This window comes from Ranitomeya variabilis, chromosome 7 (assembly GCF_051348905.1).
Source record: "Ranitomeya variabilis isolate aRanVar5 chromosome 7, aRanVar5.hap1, whole genome shotgun sequence".
Classification (NCBI taxonomy): Eukaryota; Metazoa; Chordata; class Amphibia; order Anura; family Dendrobatidae; genus Ranitomeya; species Ranitomeya variabilis.
In genome coordinates, this window is record NC_135238.1 from 213,524,449 (window position 1) to 213,541,110 (window position 16,662).

A 16,662-nucleotide genomic window follows, 5' to 3' on the forward strand; every position below is an offset into this window, starting at 1 on the left:
TCTGGTAATTACATGAGTTGTATCCTGCATTTTCATTAGCTTCCTTCTCTACAGGCTCTCATTTTTAGTTGTCTGAGCTAAAGGGAGGAGACAAGCTACTATGATGTCTCACATACACAGAAACATAGTTGCCTCTCTCAGTTTAGCACATGTTCAGGACTGGCAGCAGCAAGAAAGACAGTTTTGCGCAGTGTAGCTGTGAATCCAGCTCTGGGATAAACCTCACTAACTGCAGCACATTCTGCCAATGCTTGTTTTTGCACTCTGCTCCTTGCTCCTCTCTCCTCCCTTCCCCAAAGAGTAAATAGGAAACGTAGCCTGACCCCTCAGTGTGACCAAGATAGAGTTGAGCTGCTTTTTCAGAGTAGATGATAAGAGTAAAATAATGGTGAAGGGAGAAGTGGCAACAAAAAAAAAAGAAATCAGAATTCTATGATAAAATATATTAAGAGTTTCTTATAATAGCCTGTAGTTTTGATTTATGCAAGGTGTGCTGAAATGATAGTGCCCAATTAAAGGGAACCTGTCACCCCCAAAATCGAGGGTGAGCTAAGCCCACCTGCATCAGGGGCTTGTCTACAGCATTCTTGTATCCTAAAAGATGAGAAAAAGAGGTTAGATTATACTCACCTGGGCAGGCGGGCGGTCCAATCCGGCGGGCGTCGCGGTCCGGGGCCTCCCATCTTCATAGGATGACGTCCTCTTCTGGTCTTCACGCTGCGGCTCCGGCGCAGGCGTACTTTGTCTGCCCTGTTGAGAGCAGAGCAAAGTACTGCAGTGCGCAGGTGCCGGGAAAGGTCAAAGAAGCCCAGCGCCTGCACACTGCAGTACTCTGCTCAGCCCTTAACAGGGCAGACAAAGTACGCCTGCGCCGGAGCCGCAGCGTGAAGACAAGAAGAGGACATCATCTGGTGAAGATAGGAGGCACCGGACCGCGACACCCATCGGACCGGACAGGGACCACCCCTGGGTGAGTATAATCTAACTTCTTTTTCTCATCTTTTAGGATACATCGGGGGCTTATCTACAGCATTGCAGAATGCAGTAGATAAGCCCCTGATGCTGGTGGGCTTAGCTCACCCTCGATTTTGGGGGTGACAGGTTCCCTTTAAAGGGCCACTGTCACCCCCTCCAGCCGTTATAAACTAAAAGAGCCACCTTGTGCAGCAGTAATGCTGCATTCTAACAAGGTGGCTCTTTTAGTTTTAGGTTCAAGTATACCCCAAAAAACGCGATTTGATACTTAGCCATAATTGGTGTCTCTAGCCACGTAGGCTGGTCCTCCCTCCCCAGCTCGAAACGCTCCTCTGCCGTCACTCACATCTTCTTGGTCTTTCTGCGCCGCCCCCTCAGCGCTGTTTACGTTTTCAAACCGGCGCCTGCGCTGTGTAGTACTGTTCTGCGCAGACGCAGTAAGCTCTGGCCGTCTGCCGTCCAAGCCAGGCTTTCACACTGCGCCTGCGTGGGCAGTGCGGCCCCCACCTTTGGAATCCCCGCTCCGCACTGTGTTATGCATTACGCACAGTGCGGGGCTGGTATTCCTGGGCATGCGCACAGCGTGTTGCATCCTGTCAGCCCGGTCCCCCGCCTTACTGCGTCTGGATACAATATACAGATCGTGCCTCCTCCTCCTAGCAATCGCCGGGCAAGAAGCAACTTTGGAAACTTGCCTGCACATCTTTGGGATGTGCAGCCGACAAATCTGCGGCAACTGTGTGATGCCATCATGTCAATATGGACCAAAATCTCTGAGGAATGCTTCCAGCACCTTGTTGAATCTATGCCACGAAGAATTGAGGCAGTTCTGAAGGCAAAAGGGGGTCCAACCCGTTACTAGCATGGTGTACCTAATAAAGTGGCCGGTGAGTGTATATATAGCAGCCACATAGTATATAGCACAGGCCACGTAGTATATAGGAGCCATGTAGTATATAGCAGACAAACAGTACGTGGCCTGTGCTACATACTATGTGGCTGCTATATACATACATACTGTAGAATACCCGATGCGTTAATACAGGCCACGCAGTATATAACTGTGGCCACGCAGTATATAACACAGCTCAAACAGTATATAACACAGCCAACGTACTATACAACACAGCCCACGCAGTATATAGCAGCCACGCAGTATATAACACTGCCCACGTAATATATAGCACAGCCCATGCAGTACAAAAACACAGGCCACATAGTATCTAACACTGGCCACGTAGTATACAGCAGCCACGCGGTATATAACACAGCCCATGTAGTATACAGCAGTGTGGGCACCATATCCCTGTTAAAAAAAATTATTAAAATAAAAAATATACACTCACCCGCAGGGATCCAGCGAAGCTCTGGCGATGCGCGCACGGCTGCCGCCATCTTCCGTTCCCAGGATGCATTGCGAAATTACCCAGATGACTTAGCGGTCTCACGAGACCGCTAAGTCTTCTGGGTAATTTCGCAATGCATCTCTGGGGACGGAAGCTGGCTGCAGCCACGTGCGCCTCGACGGAAGGTGAGAATAGCAGGTTTTTTTGTTTTTTTTAAATTATTTTTAACATTACATCTTTTTACTATTGATGCTGCACAGGCAGCATCAATAGTAAAAAGTTGGGGACACACAGGGTTAATAGCAGCGATAACGGAGTGCGTTACCAGCGGCATAACGCGGTCCGTTACCGCTGGCATTAACCCTGTGTGAGCGGTGACTGGAGGGGATTATGCGGGCGCCGGGCACTGACTGCAGGGGAGTAGGGAGGGACTAATCGGACTGTGCCCGTCGCTGATTGGTCGCAGCAGCCATGACAGGCAGCTGGCGAGACTAATATAATAATAATAATTTGTATTTATATAGCGCCAACATATTCCGCAGCGCTTTACAACTTATAGAGGGGACTTGTACAGACAATAGACATTACAGCATAACAGAAATCACAGTTCAAAACAGATACCAGGAGGAATGAGGGCCCTGCTGCTCGCAAGCTTACAAACTATGAGGAAAAGGGGAGACACGAGAGGTGGATGGTAACAATTGCTTTAGTTATTTGGACCAGCCATAGTGTAAGGCTCGGGTGTTCATGTAAAGCTGCACGAACCAGTTAACAGCCTAAGTATGTAGCAGTACAGACACAGAGGGCTATTAACTGCATAAAGTGTATGAGAACATGATGCAAGGAACCTGATTATGTTTTTTTTTTTTTTTTTTTTTTAATAGGCCACACAGGGATAGTTAGGTTAATGCGTTGAGGCGGTAGGCCAGTCTGAACAAATGCGTTTTTAGGGCACGCTTAAAACTGTGGGGATTGGGGATTAATCGTATTAACCTGGGTAATGCATTCCAAAGAATCGGCGCAGCACGTGTAAAGTCTTGGAGACGGGAGTGGGAGGTTCTGATTATTGAGGATGCTAACCTGAGGTCATTAGTGGAGCGGAGGGCACGGGTAGGGTGGTAGACTGAGACCAGAGAGGAGATGTAGGGTGGTGCTGAGCCATGGAGTGCTTTGTGGATGAGGGTAGTAGTTTTGTACTGGATTCTGGAGTGGATGGGTAGCCAGTGTAATGACTGGCACAAGGTAGAGGCATCGGTGTAATGGTTGGTGAGGCATATGATCCTGGCAGCAGCATTCAGGACAGATTGGAGCGGGGAGAGTTTGGGAAGAGGGAGGCCGATTAGTAGAGAGTTACAATAGTCCAGACGAGGATGAATAAGTGAGACAGTAAGAGTTTTTGCAGAGTCGAAAGTAAGAAAAGGGCGAATTCTGGAAATGAGACTAATCAGCGACGCGGGATTTCCGTTACAGAAGTTGAGGACAGAAAGACGGAAGTAACCCTTAGACAAATATTATATATATATATATATATATATATCTTTTTTTTTTTTTTTAGTTGGGGTCAGTAGAGCCAAAACCGGTCTACACATCGCGCTCTGTAATCAAACCTGGAAACATGGATGCGTGAAAGCAGCCTAAAATGACGCTGCAGATCCTAAAACCTCGGCACTAGTCAATATACGCTGTAGACATTTAATGCAGAATGAGATTTAGTTAAAGGGGTTTTCCCGTGAACAAAGTACATTTTAATAAACAGATCTTGGAATAATAATAATTTCCCCAATTAGATGGATTTTTTAAAAAATGTTCCTGTGTGGAGATAATGTTATAAATGTGCCCCTGCTGTGTACTGTGTAATGGCTGTGTCTTATGAGTCATGGAAAAAGCAAAAGAATTGTCAATGGAGGTAGTAGAACTGTATAAAACAGGAAAGGGATACAAAAAGATATCCAAGCAATTGATAATGCCAGTCAGCAGCGTTCAAACTGTGATTAACAAATGGAAAATCATGGGCTCTGTAAAAACAAAACCACGGTCAGGGAGACCAACAAAAATATCGTCAACAACTACCAAGGAAAATTGTTCGGGATGCAAAGAAAAACCCACAAACAACATCATCTGAAATACTGGACTCTCTGAAAACTTGCGGTGTGGCTGTTATACTGGAGGCAAATTTGCAATCATCGGCCCGGAAGCAGCGCATGGGATGTACTTGGATGTTCCAACATGACAACGATCCAAAACACAAGGCCAAGTCGACCTGTCATTGGCTACAGCAGAACAAAGTGAAGGTTCTAGAGTGGCCATCTCAGTCTCCTGACCTCAATATCATTGAGCCACTCTGTGGAGATCTCAAGCGCGCAGTTCATGCTAGACAGCCCATGAATTTACAGGAACTGGAGGCGTTTTGGCAAGAACAGTGGGCAGCTTTACCATCTGAGAAAATAAAGAACCTCATCCACAACTACCACAAAAGACTTCAAGAGGTCATTGATATTAGAGGAGCGCAGGCTCCGGGACAGATTCAAACAACGCTGAGGAGGTGGCGCCAAGGGGATATGAATGAGGGCTGTGCTGTGTCTAATTAGAGGTGAAAGACCCGCCTCCCTGGCGATTTGACGGTATGAGGGAGCAAATTTTATAAGTGTTCATTTCAGCGTGTGCAAGGAGCATAACTAAAAGAGCCACCCTGTCCGAATGCAGCATTAGTGCTGCACAAGGTGGCTCTTTTAGTTACAAACGCCTGGGGGGGGGGGGGGGGGTGACAGGTTCCCTTTAAGATACATCTTGTAGATGTGCCAGAAATGTACAACACAAGAACTGCTGAGTGATCAAGTGATTTTCACTATTGATGATTTTATTGAAACTTTTTCCTCTTTACTGTATTTTCCGTGGGTCAGCGGTATTCCCAGAATGACAGCAGGTGGTTGTGAACGGTCACACAAGATATATACACAGTGAAGAAAAAAAAAATTTCCTTTTCTATATGAGAACAGCGGTGGTCTACCTTTGGGATCTTTTTAACTTACATGCATGTGTTTGGTGCTAAACATCACTTATGCAATTGGATTTAAATAAAAATTATGCACCATGTGGCTTTTACAGACTTGTTTCTCTACACATTCAACTTTGATGTGGTCATAAGTTGAGAGGAGCTCAGAAAAAGACAGAAAACAGTTACAAGCTCCCCGTTAGACCGAGCTCACTGAGGATTTCTCAGTTACCTCATTTTGCAGACAGCAATAGCCTCCGTGTAGCACAGTCTATGCTATGGAATGCAATTTATGCAACATTTTTTTATTAAATCTAATTACAAAAGTGGTTTTGGTTCCAAATACATGCAAGTAAGAAAGACCCCAAAAGGTAGACAGACAATCCTGTTCTTGATATAAAAAAAAAAGAAATGTCTTCAAACATAGAGAAGCCCTTGAATATGTTATGAGGATAAATCCAATATGCCGTTTATAGGATATCCCCTTTATACAGATGACGCAGCGGTGCAGGAGGTACAAAAGTAGTGTCCATGAAGCGAAAATTCCAACAAAGGGAATCTGAAAAAATGTCAGCTGTAGGGATCGCTCCCACTTGCGATTTATTTGGACAAATGCAATCCGATTAAAAATCGGACAGCATTCATACCAATTTAATCCTATACTTCTGTTCTCAATGTTTTCTTTTTCCTGCTCTGATCGGACAGGAAAAAAAAGCAGCATAATGAATTTGGAGTGCAATTCTATGGGTGCGTGTGAAACGTCGCACTGTGAATATCACCTGAGTGCAGTGCGATTTCCGCCGACACCAAAGGCGATGGAGAAATTAATTTCTCCATCTCCTTCGCAGCTGAGTCGTAATCCTCTCATACGAGAGAATTGGACTACACGCAGCAGAGCATGAACAGAGTGTCATCAGTTCTCACATCGGACATGATATATAGTGTGACTCCGGCCTTACTGCAATATATTAAAATTCATAAAGAAGAAAAAAAAAAGAAAAAAAAAAATCAGTCACGTTTCAGACACAGCCCCGCGACCAAGGGCTGCGCCCCCAATCGTGCCCCGCAACTAAGGGCTGCGCCCCCAAGCGGGCCCCGCGACCAAGGGCTGCGCCCCCAAGCTGGCCCCGCGACCAAGGGCTGCGCCTGAAATGCATCTTTTTTTTTATGGATATTAATTGCAGTGAAGGTGACTTTTTTCAGATCCCTTTTACTCCTTCTTGGACTTTGCAGTTCCCTTTTACCTTAGAATATTAGTAACCATAGCAACCTGAAAGGCCCCAGCGTTTGTGTTTTATAGGTCCCGTGAGACATTGAATCTGGTTGCTATTGGCAACAAACCAGCTTTTCCCTTGCTCTGATGATTTTGGCAAGTTTCCTCCTTTGTGTTGTTGTTTTTCACCATTTTCAATACCTCTTCTCGCGGTCAGTGACTGGAAGCAGCAGGCAGAGGAGGCAGCAGGCAGAGGAGGCAGCATGAGTCGGCATTTCCTTCCACGTGAAACCTCTGCTCCGCCCTCCCGAAAATCATTGGGGCATGGAAAATAATAGCGGAATCCTCCATAACGGACCTGCCAATGAATGCCGCAACCCCGTACAACGCTCGGTGCGAATTACTACTTGAGTCCCAGGATGAAGCTGCGGCCTAGTCCTAAAAGTCGCGCTCCTATGCGCGTCATTAGCGGTTACGTGGCGTCTAGCGGGCGCCTTACCTGTCAATAAACTTCTCTGCAGAAGAACGAAGGTTTTACCGAACTCTCTCTCCCCGGCAGCGGCAGTGAATCAGCCGAATTTCATTCAAAGCAATGCGTCCAGAGAACTTCCGGGTGCACTGAAACGTCACTTCCGTTCCCCTCCGCACAACCAATCAGAGAACACATTAGGTATTACGTCGTTTACGTCAGCCGTAATACGCTGCAAGTGACGTCCTTTTTTTTATATAGAACACTAGAGGGAAACTGTACTGACATCACGTGTCTGCAGCACAGGAGCCATGTTTCGTAAGACTTTCCCTATTTATGTACTAAGTAAAAGTGACGCTACGACAAAATGGCCACTAGTCACCCCCACTATTCCTATAGATGTGTATGTTGTTATTTTAAACTAATTATAAAATAAGTACCAGTCAGCATCCTGCAGGCAGAAGAGCAGATTATTTTTTTTTACAATGCTACGATAAGGGAATGTTCACACAGATTGTTTTTGAGCTTCATCTTCCTGTCTGAAAAATCTTCACGGGAAAATGGCATTGAAATGTGAGGGGCTGGATTTTTCCGCTTTCGTTTAATGTCAGTGGATATTTCTGCTCGTAAAATGCAACAATAATTGTCGTGTTTTTGTTTTTTTTTTAATTACAGAAAAAAAGCCATCACCGTGTCCTCTAAAGGCATTTTTTTCCAATGAAAGTAATGGGAGGATTATTTTAAGGAAATCTTATCAATTTTTATAAGGATTATATCATAATTTGGATCACACGGTCTGTGTGTTATCACCTATCGACATTGATCGGTGGTTGTCCTCGGACAGCACAATGACCCGTAGAGTTTGTTTCCCTCAGATAGTAACCCTCACATATAGGTGTGAATTTATCCTTAAGCGTTCCCAGTTATGTCGATCAATGCAGTTGTAAGAAGATGGAAGTGTTACCCACGTTTCCCCTGAAAGATATGTGCATTGTTGCAATGTATTTAATGTTTGACATGTTTAGTAATGTGTGTTATTAGTGATATATTGCAATTTACCCAGCAGTAGGGAGCTAGTAGGGACAGTTAGGGGTAATAGTTGGGACTAGCCCAGAGTGAGAGGGACTGATACATTTTCCTGTCAGGATGGTAGATAGGGCCCAGCGTGGAGTGGAAGCAGACCTATGGTTTGAACAGCAAGCTTAAAGGGAACCTGTCACCTGAATTTGGCGGGACGGGTTTGCGGTCATATGGGTGGGGTTTTCGGGTGTTTGATTCACCCTTTCCTTACCCGCTGGCTGCATGCTGGCCGCAATATTTGATTGAAGTTCATGCTCTGTCCTCCGCAGTACGCGCCTGCGCAAGGCAGTCTTGCCTTGTGCACGTGCAGTATGCTTTGCCCAACTGCGGGCGAAGCCGAAAAGCATTAGTGCGCATGCGCCGGCGCACTATGTCCCAGAACACAGCAAAATACTTCCGGGACATAGTGCGCCAGCGCATGCGCACCAATGCTTTTCAGCTTTGCCCGCAGATGGGCAAAGCATACTGCGCGTGCGCAAGGCAAGATTGCCTTGCGCAGGCGTGTACTACGGAGGACAGAGCATGAACATCAATCAAATATTGCGGCCAGCATGCAGCCAGCGGGTAAGGAAAGGGTGAATCAAACACCTGAAAACCCCGCCCATATGACCGCAAACCTGTCCCGCCAAATTCAGGTGACAGGTTCCCTTTAACTGCATGAATTGAAAGTCCCTGAAGTTAGAGACCAAGACAATGGATAGTGTGATCTAGAGTAGAGACAAGGGAAACTAATTGAATGAGTGAGTGATTTACCGGAGAAGGGATCTGGGGCAGGAGGCCTAGGGGACAGTCTCAAGTTTGTAAGCCAAGGAGGTTACGGGACTTATCAGACCCGCAAAAGCGAGTCGAGGCAAGCACCTTGTGTGGTAGTTCCATGGCATCGGCAAGCAGAGAAGCTAAGTACAAGCCAGAAGTAGCACCCCTAGGGTGAAAGGACTCGGAGCCGCAGGTTGAGAATTAAGACTCTCACTTACTGAACTGTAGTGTCATTACTGGGGACAAGGGAAGCTGCTGAAGCATTGTGCGGGGTTATGGTGAAGGCAGAGGAACCAACTGAGAAAGAACCGAGTGAGTCTAGGAAGTAAAGAAAGAAAGAATGTGTGTAAAGGTGTTCCATGTGTTAAGAAAAACGTCCATGAAGATTTGCACCCGCTATCCACTGTACATACTTACTCCCAATGTTAAGATTAGCCAGCATAAGTCACCGTCACCATGTGGCCTACAAGGGCAAAGCGCCCCCATAGTTAAAGTCCACACACCCAACTAGTACCCACGTTTTTATGTAGCATGCTGGAGTGTGAAACACAAGTACATCGCCCACAGCTACAGTCCCGCACCACATTACACGGGTCCCAACAGTTGGAGCCCCAAGAAATATGATAATTTTTTTGTTTCTGGACATTCTCTTTAAGGCTGGCTTCACACACCTGACATTCATAGTCCAATTATGGACTGCAATGTCCGGGCCTGCTGCAGGTCTCCTGATCCAAACTCTACAGTCTTATTGAGGCATTGGAATTCAGAGACCCGTAGCCGCCATGGACATCTTGGTCCATTCTTAGATCGTGACTTTCGAATGTGTGAATCCGGGTAATTGGTGACTACAACACTGGCTGGTATTTATGTTGGCCTTTGCAGTATGTTGGAGCTAAGTCCACATTTATTTCAGTCACTTCAATCAAGAAAGTCACCATGAGTGGTATTGCATGGCAGGTGATGGCTACTATAATTACTACTGTATATCCGCTCCTACCCTGCAGTGGTCACTGCACAGTTGATGGAGCAGTGCTATGCAGCTGCTCATATTATTATTATTTATATGGCACCCTTAATTCCATGGTGCTGTACATTAGACGGGGTTACATTAAAATACAAATATCACTTACAGTAAACAAACTAACAATGACAGATTGGTACAGAGGGAAGAGGATTCTGCCCTTGCGGGCTTACATTCTACAGGTTTATGGGGAAGGAGACAGTAGGTCGAAGGTTGCAGTAGCTCCAATGGTGTTGAGGTGGCCGTGTGGTCATTATAGGTTGTAAACTTTCTTGAAGAGATAGGTTTTCAGGTTTCTTTTGAAGGATCCGAATGTGGTTGAAAGTCGTACGTGTAGGGGCACAGAATTCCAGAGGATAGGGGATATTCGGGAGAAGTCTTGGAGGCGATTTGGTGAGGAGCGAATAAGCATGGAGGAAAGAAGGAGGTCTTGGGAGGACCGGAGATTACGTGAGGGAAGATATTGAGAGATTAGTTTGGAAATATACGGAAGAGAAAGGTTATGGATGGCTTTGTGGGTCAATGTTAGTAGTTTAAACTGGATTCGTTGGGAAATTGGGAGCCAGTGAAGGGATTTGCAAAGAGGGGAATCAGGAGTGTAGTGAAGAGAGATTAATTACTTGGGCAGCAGAGTTAAGGACGGACTGGAGGGGTGCGAGAGTGTTATAAGGTAGGCCACAGAGGAGGATGTTGCAGTAGTCGAGGCGGGCGATGATTAGGGCATGCACAAGCATTTTGGTAGAGTGAGGGTTGAGGAAAGGACGGATTCTGGAAATATTTTTGAGCTGGAGGCGACAGGAGGTGGCGAGAGCTTGGACGTGCGGTTTGAAGGACAGCGCAGAATCCAGGGTTACTCCGAGGCAGCAGATTTCGGGGACAGGGGAAAGTGTGATTTCATTTATTTTGATAGATAGATCAGGTAGGGAAGGTGTGCGAGATGGAGGAAAGATAATTAGTTCAGATTTGTTCACATTGAGTTTGAAGAAGCAAGAGGAGAAGAAGGAGGATATGGCTGATAGACACTCTGGGATTCTGGAGAGCAGAGAGGTGACATCTGGGCCAGAGAGGTAGATCTGAGTGTCATTAGCATATAACTGGTACTGGAAGCCATAGGACCTTATGAGTTGTCCCAGGCCGAGTGTATAGATTGAGAAGAGTAAGGGTCCTAGGACAGAGCCTTGAGGGACACCAACAGAGAGGGGGCGAGATGAAGAGGTAGTATGAGAGTTAGAGACGCTAAATGTGCAGTTGGAAAAGTATGAGGACATCCAGGATAGGGCAAGGTCTTTGACACCAAAAGAGGAGATGATCTGTAGTAGGAGGCAGTGGTCAACTGTGTCGAAGGCAGAGGACAGGTCTAGAAAGAGGAGTATAGAGAATTGTCTGTTAGCTTTGGCTGTAAGTAAGTCATTAGTAATTGCTAACATCCGGGTACCGCCAGCAAGGAGAATTGTTGATCAGTTTGAGTGCTGGATATCGGACCCCTATAATATGATATTGATAACATATCCTATGGACAGTCTGCTCAGATGAAATGGTGAAAGCTGCAGTTGATGAGGACCCGCTGATTGACTGCAGCCTTCCAGTGTCATGTCGTAAGATTAAATGGGGACACAACACTTGGAGCAGAAGAGAAAAGATTTAGTATAATCTGTGATTTAAACATTTAAACCTCTGCTCTTTCTGAGATTTTGTGTTCAGTGGGCGGTCCTATCAGTGATTGACAGCTATCACTTTATGCATTATACAAAGAAAGCTGTTAGGCACTGATAGGACTGCCCACTGGACCCAAAATCCCAGAAAGAGCAGAGTTTTAAATGACTTAATCACAGTTTATATTGAATCTTTTCTTGCAAAGCTATATGTCAGTCTACTCTTGTCCCCCTGCTCTATAACTTGATGACTGCAAATTGGACTGCTTTTTAATGGTGACAAGGGGCTTCTTCGCTGTTCCTAACGCTAGGTGGCGCCTTAGCTTGCCCTGTATCCCGGGTTACTTCTGAAGGTAAAGAAGCCAGGGCCACGTACTTTGCATTAGCTCCTGAATCCGCCCTTAGTTTGTACCCTTCCCCTACCCAGGGAAGAGGGCAGTAGTAGTTCACCATAGTACACCAACCAGACTAATACATAGAACCAAAAAGGCAATGAAGCCAAAAGAACGACCAAAGAAGTCCATATATATAATAATATGAAAAAAAATACTTTATTCAGGGCGCCCCCTGAAGAAGGAGAGTGTCCGAAACGATCGTTGGGGTGTGTGTGCGGTCCCAGTGAACCCTTACACCTAGCAGCTGTGGTGTGTTATAATTTTAACTTTTTTTGTTCATATTCTATCTAATGGTCTATAGAACCTTACTATGCTGCTTTTGTTTAGCCATATTTAGTGTAACAAATTTGTTATATACCATCTATTATATACATTTTTTACGTATATGGTGACAATCTCCCCTATACCGTCTTATTTGACGGGGGATTATTGATGTGATTGTCTTATGGTGTATAGTGGTTCTCGGTGCTCGTTCACACTCGCTTCTTATCGTACCTTCTAGCAATGGTCTTTTTCTTTTTCCCATGCGCATCACTTTTAAATTTGTATCCTGTTCTGTCCAATATATGTATATCTTTTGAATAAAGTATTTTTTCATATTATTATATATATGGACTTCTTTGGTCGTTCTTTTGGCTTCATTGCCTTTTGGTTCTATGTATTTGATTAGCGACTTGTCTGCTTTAATTTGTCCACTAAAAATCAGCAGGTTTAGGATTATGCCTTTAATTACTGTTATCCTCTAATAATGTTCTATTATTCTGCCATGCTGACTTTGTTCGTGAGTTTTTTATGTGCCAACCAGACTAAGGCTACTTTCACACATCCATCTTTCGCCGTCAGGCCCAGTCCGGCAAATTTTGAAAAAACTAGATCCGGCGAAAGGTGGCGGCAAAAATGTCATTTCCGACATCTAGAAAAGCGTACACAGTAAAGTTTTTTGTCTCCGGCGAAAAAGTCGGAAGCACCGGATCAGGCGCTTCCGGCTTTTTGTTAGAATGGATGCCTTTGGAAGCTGGAAGGTGCCTGATCCGGAAAATGATGGATTCTGGCGCCGGATTCCGTCTTTTTAAACTGAGCATGCTCCAATTTTTTTTTAATCCAATTATCTGGATATGCTAGTCGGATCCATCGAAAAAACGGATCCGCTGCATTACTTTTTCACAATTTGCAACGGATCCGTTTTTTTTTAAATTCGCTGGATCCTGCCTGACGGCAAAAAACGGATGTGTGAAAGTAGCCTAACAAGGTAATATGAACAGAAATAATGGAAAATGCCAAACATACAAATATACACTCACATATAACAGAGGAAGGCATCGGGGAGTGGAGGATGGGGTTAAACCAAAGTAGGAGAATAAAGGGAATTATCACACTCATAAAACCAAGCAACTGTCAAAGATAAGTCCACTTAACCGACTACTCAAATAACTACCAACACCTATCCTCCTAGCCATGCAGCATAAGCTATCTCTGACGATGTGTGTCAGTCAGGACCCACATTATATAGGGGATGGGAGTGGCTAACAGTGCACAGCTGAGAGCCTTAGCTCGAAGAGCTCTCAACAGAGCAGATTAACCCCTGCACTGTCCAAAGAAATTTACACCATTTAACAGGAAGGTTATAGAATCATAGAATGTTAGCGTTGGAAGGGACTTCCTGGGTCATCTGGTCCAACCCCCTGCTCAAGGCAGGATTCACTAAATCATCCCAGGTGAAGTGCTTCTATTCAGTGCAGGAGTAGGAGAATTCAGACACTGCAGTTTTCTGGCTCCTCTCTGTGTCAGTAAAACTGTGACAATATGTTAATTAAAAATATTAAAAAATCTTGCAATTTTCACACTGACTACTAGGTCTAATTTAAGACTCCTGGGCCTGGATTCATCATTTGTATTTGTTTTTTAATTCACTTTCCTTTTTTGTCGTGTATTCATTGCCTTCTTTTGCGCCAAATCCTTCAAAATGGCACTTGCGGTTCATGAACCTGGCGAAAAACAAAAATTGTAATTTTTAATGTCTTGAACAGTTTTTACGACTCTTTAGTACAAAAAGTATCATGCTTTTGTAATATGGTGTCACAATTGTACAAAAAACGCTGAAGTACTTAAAAATACATTGGGGGGGGAGATTTGGAGACTATGCAAAAAAGTCGCAATTGGTGAATCACATGAAAACATCTGGAATGGCTAAACTTTGCCCACAAAGCAACAAAAAATAAAAACATGTGAGAACATATAAAATGAACTTATAAAAAAAAGGCGCAAATAGAATAATCAATTGGGTGCAACACAAAAAAAAGGCACAAAAGCGGGCACAAAGACAAAGCGGAATCAAGGCACTGGTGCCTCAAGGGGCTTGCTTGGAGCCAAGGATCTACAAGTTTCACCCCCAAATGGCACTGATGGGAAACTGAACACATGTAGCCAGGATCCCTAACACTAGAGTAATTAGGTTACGGTAGTTTTAGAAGATCCAAAAAAAAAGGGGACATTCCCATAAAGAGATTAAAATTCTCTCATTGATTTATTATAAAAGGTTTATGATGAAGATTTACTTATAAATATTTTAAATTTCCTCATCTATTTAATACCCGCAGGAGTTTTGGGCTGGCGATAATTACAAATCCATAGGGTAGGATAAAAATGCAAATAAAATGTTGATGTTCCAGTAAAGTCAAAGACTCCGATGTAGGCTATATTAAGAGAAAATCTGTTGATTCTTCACTGGTATCTGTGAGTACGTAATGTGTTCTCTGGTAATTCAGTGCCGCTCTTTCTCACTGCTATATTTCTGCTCCCATCTGTTTATGTTTGCTTATGTTAGGATGACTATTCCTCATGCTATGTGTCCATTTCTTTTCCAGTTTTGCAGCTGTCTGTCTGTCTCTTTGCCATTTCTTTTCTTAGTGCAAATTATTTGCATCAATAATTTTCAGAACATGTTGGATACGAGTCAGTTTGGGGTTTGTATTGATAAGTGCAGTTTATTTCTCATTTATATCCTGGTCAAGAATAACAAGCACAAAAAAAACAAAAAAATCATCATTGTATAGATGAGCGAAGATTGCGGCACTCATTCTTTGATTTTATATACTTTTCTATATTTACAATGCAGAAGTTGTTAAAACTTCGTTTTCTAAAGTAATCATTATTACTGGAACTATATTTGGACATGTCCTTAAATTTCTCCCTAACCCCTATATAGCAGTTCTGGCTGGTTATAGGATGTTTCGCCCCCAGCAGTTCGCCCCTGGGTACATTTCGCCCCCGCACATTTCGTCCCCAGCATTTGGCCCCCAGGATGATACTTACCTGTCGCAGCTGCAGCTTCTTGGGTCACGGAGTGCAGTCTAGCGGTTCCCCGTGACGCAGATGGAAACTGTTAATTTAGCATGTCACAAAAGTGCAGCACTCTGTACAGTACTTTTGTGACATTTGGATTGATGACGGAGGGGAATTCATGAACCACAAGGACAAACGGGGGCGAAATGTACCTGGGGGCGAACTGCTGGGGGCGAACTGCTGGGGGCAAAACATCCAAATCCCGTTTTAGCTATAAAACTGATGAAAGGTGCCCTTTAAAAAAAGAAAGAAAAAATAAATAAGTCTTCTCCTTGCCCTTCCTAGAGCTTTTTTTCTCCACCACACATATGAAAAATAGAACAGGGTCTTACCTATATTTCACCGATTCTGCCAAGATTCCCAGCAGAGGTCCCTTATTTAATTTTTACAGTATATGTCACTGTCATTTTTGCAGAATAGAGGGTCTAAGCCTAGGGATTTTCAAATGACCTCTTCATGGAGCAAGATGCTCCATATAAAAATGTGCGACATATAATGCTCCATACAGTTCATTATGGCCCCATAAGATGCTCCATATAACAATGTGCCCCATATAATGCTCCATGCAGTTCATTATGGCCCCATAGATTCTCCATATAACAATGTGCCACATATAATGCTCCATACAGTTCATTATGGCCCCATAAGATGCTCCATATAACAATGTGCCACAAATAATGCTCCATACAGTTCATTATGGCCCCATAGATTCTCCATATAACAATGTGCCACATATAATGCTCCATACAGTTCATTATGGCCCCATAGATGCTCCATATAACAATGTGCCACATATAATGCTCCACGCAGTTCATTATGGCCCCATAGATGCTCCATATAACAATGTGCCACATATAATGCTCCATACAGTTCATTATGGCCCCATAAGTTGCTCCATATAACAATGTGCCACATATAATGCTTCATGCAGTTCTTTATGGCCCCTTAGATGCTCCATATAAAAATGTGCCCCATTTAATGCTCCATGCAGTTCTTTATGGCCTCTTAGATGCTCCATATAAAAAAGTGCCCCATATAATGCTGCTGCAATAAAAAAAATGACATACTCACCTCTCGTCCCTGCTCCCTGCTCCTCAGCGTCCCGTCTCTCCACACTGACTGTTCAGGCAGAGGGCGGCGAACACACTAATACAACATCACGCCCTCTGACCTGAACAATCACTGCAGAGGACGTGGAAGACGGGGTGGCAGTGGAACGAGAAAAGGTGAATATGAAATAGCTGCTCCTGGCGCGGTCCCTGGCAGCTTCTCCCGGACAGATGGTCTCCGGCGCCGGCAACTTCTTCCTCTGTTCAGCGGTCACTGGTACCGCTCATTACAGTAATGAATATGCGGCTCCACCCCTATGGGAGTGGAGTCCATATTCATTACTTTAATGAGCGATACCACGTGACCGCTGA

General features: G+C 44.4%; 1 protein-coding gene across 2 annotated transcripts in view; it reads right to left on the reverse strand.

Annotated features, from left to right (window-relative positions):
* PSMD14 (proteasome 26S subunit, non-ATPase 14) overlaps positions 1 to 7,166 on the reverse strand; it is a 78,572-nt gene extending 71,406 nt beyond the window's left edge. For both annotated transcript variants that reach the window (XM_077272841.1, XM_077272840.1), the window contains exon 1: positions 7,026 to 7,166. The gene's annotated coding sequence lies outside the window, so the exon portion shown is untranslated. The remainder of the gene's footprint in view (positions 1 to 7,025) is intronic.
* Between the last annotated feature and the right edge of the window lie 9,496 nt (positions 7,167 to 16,662).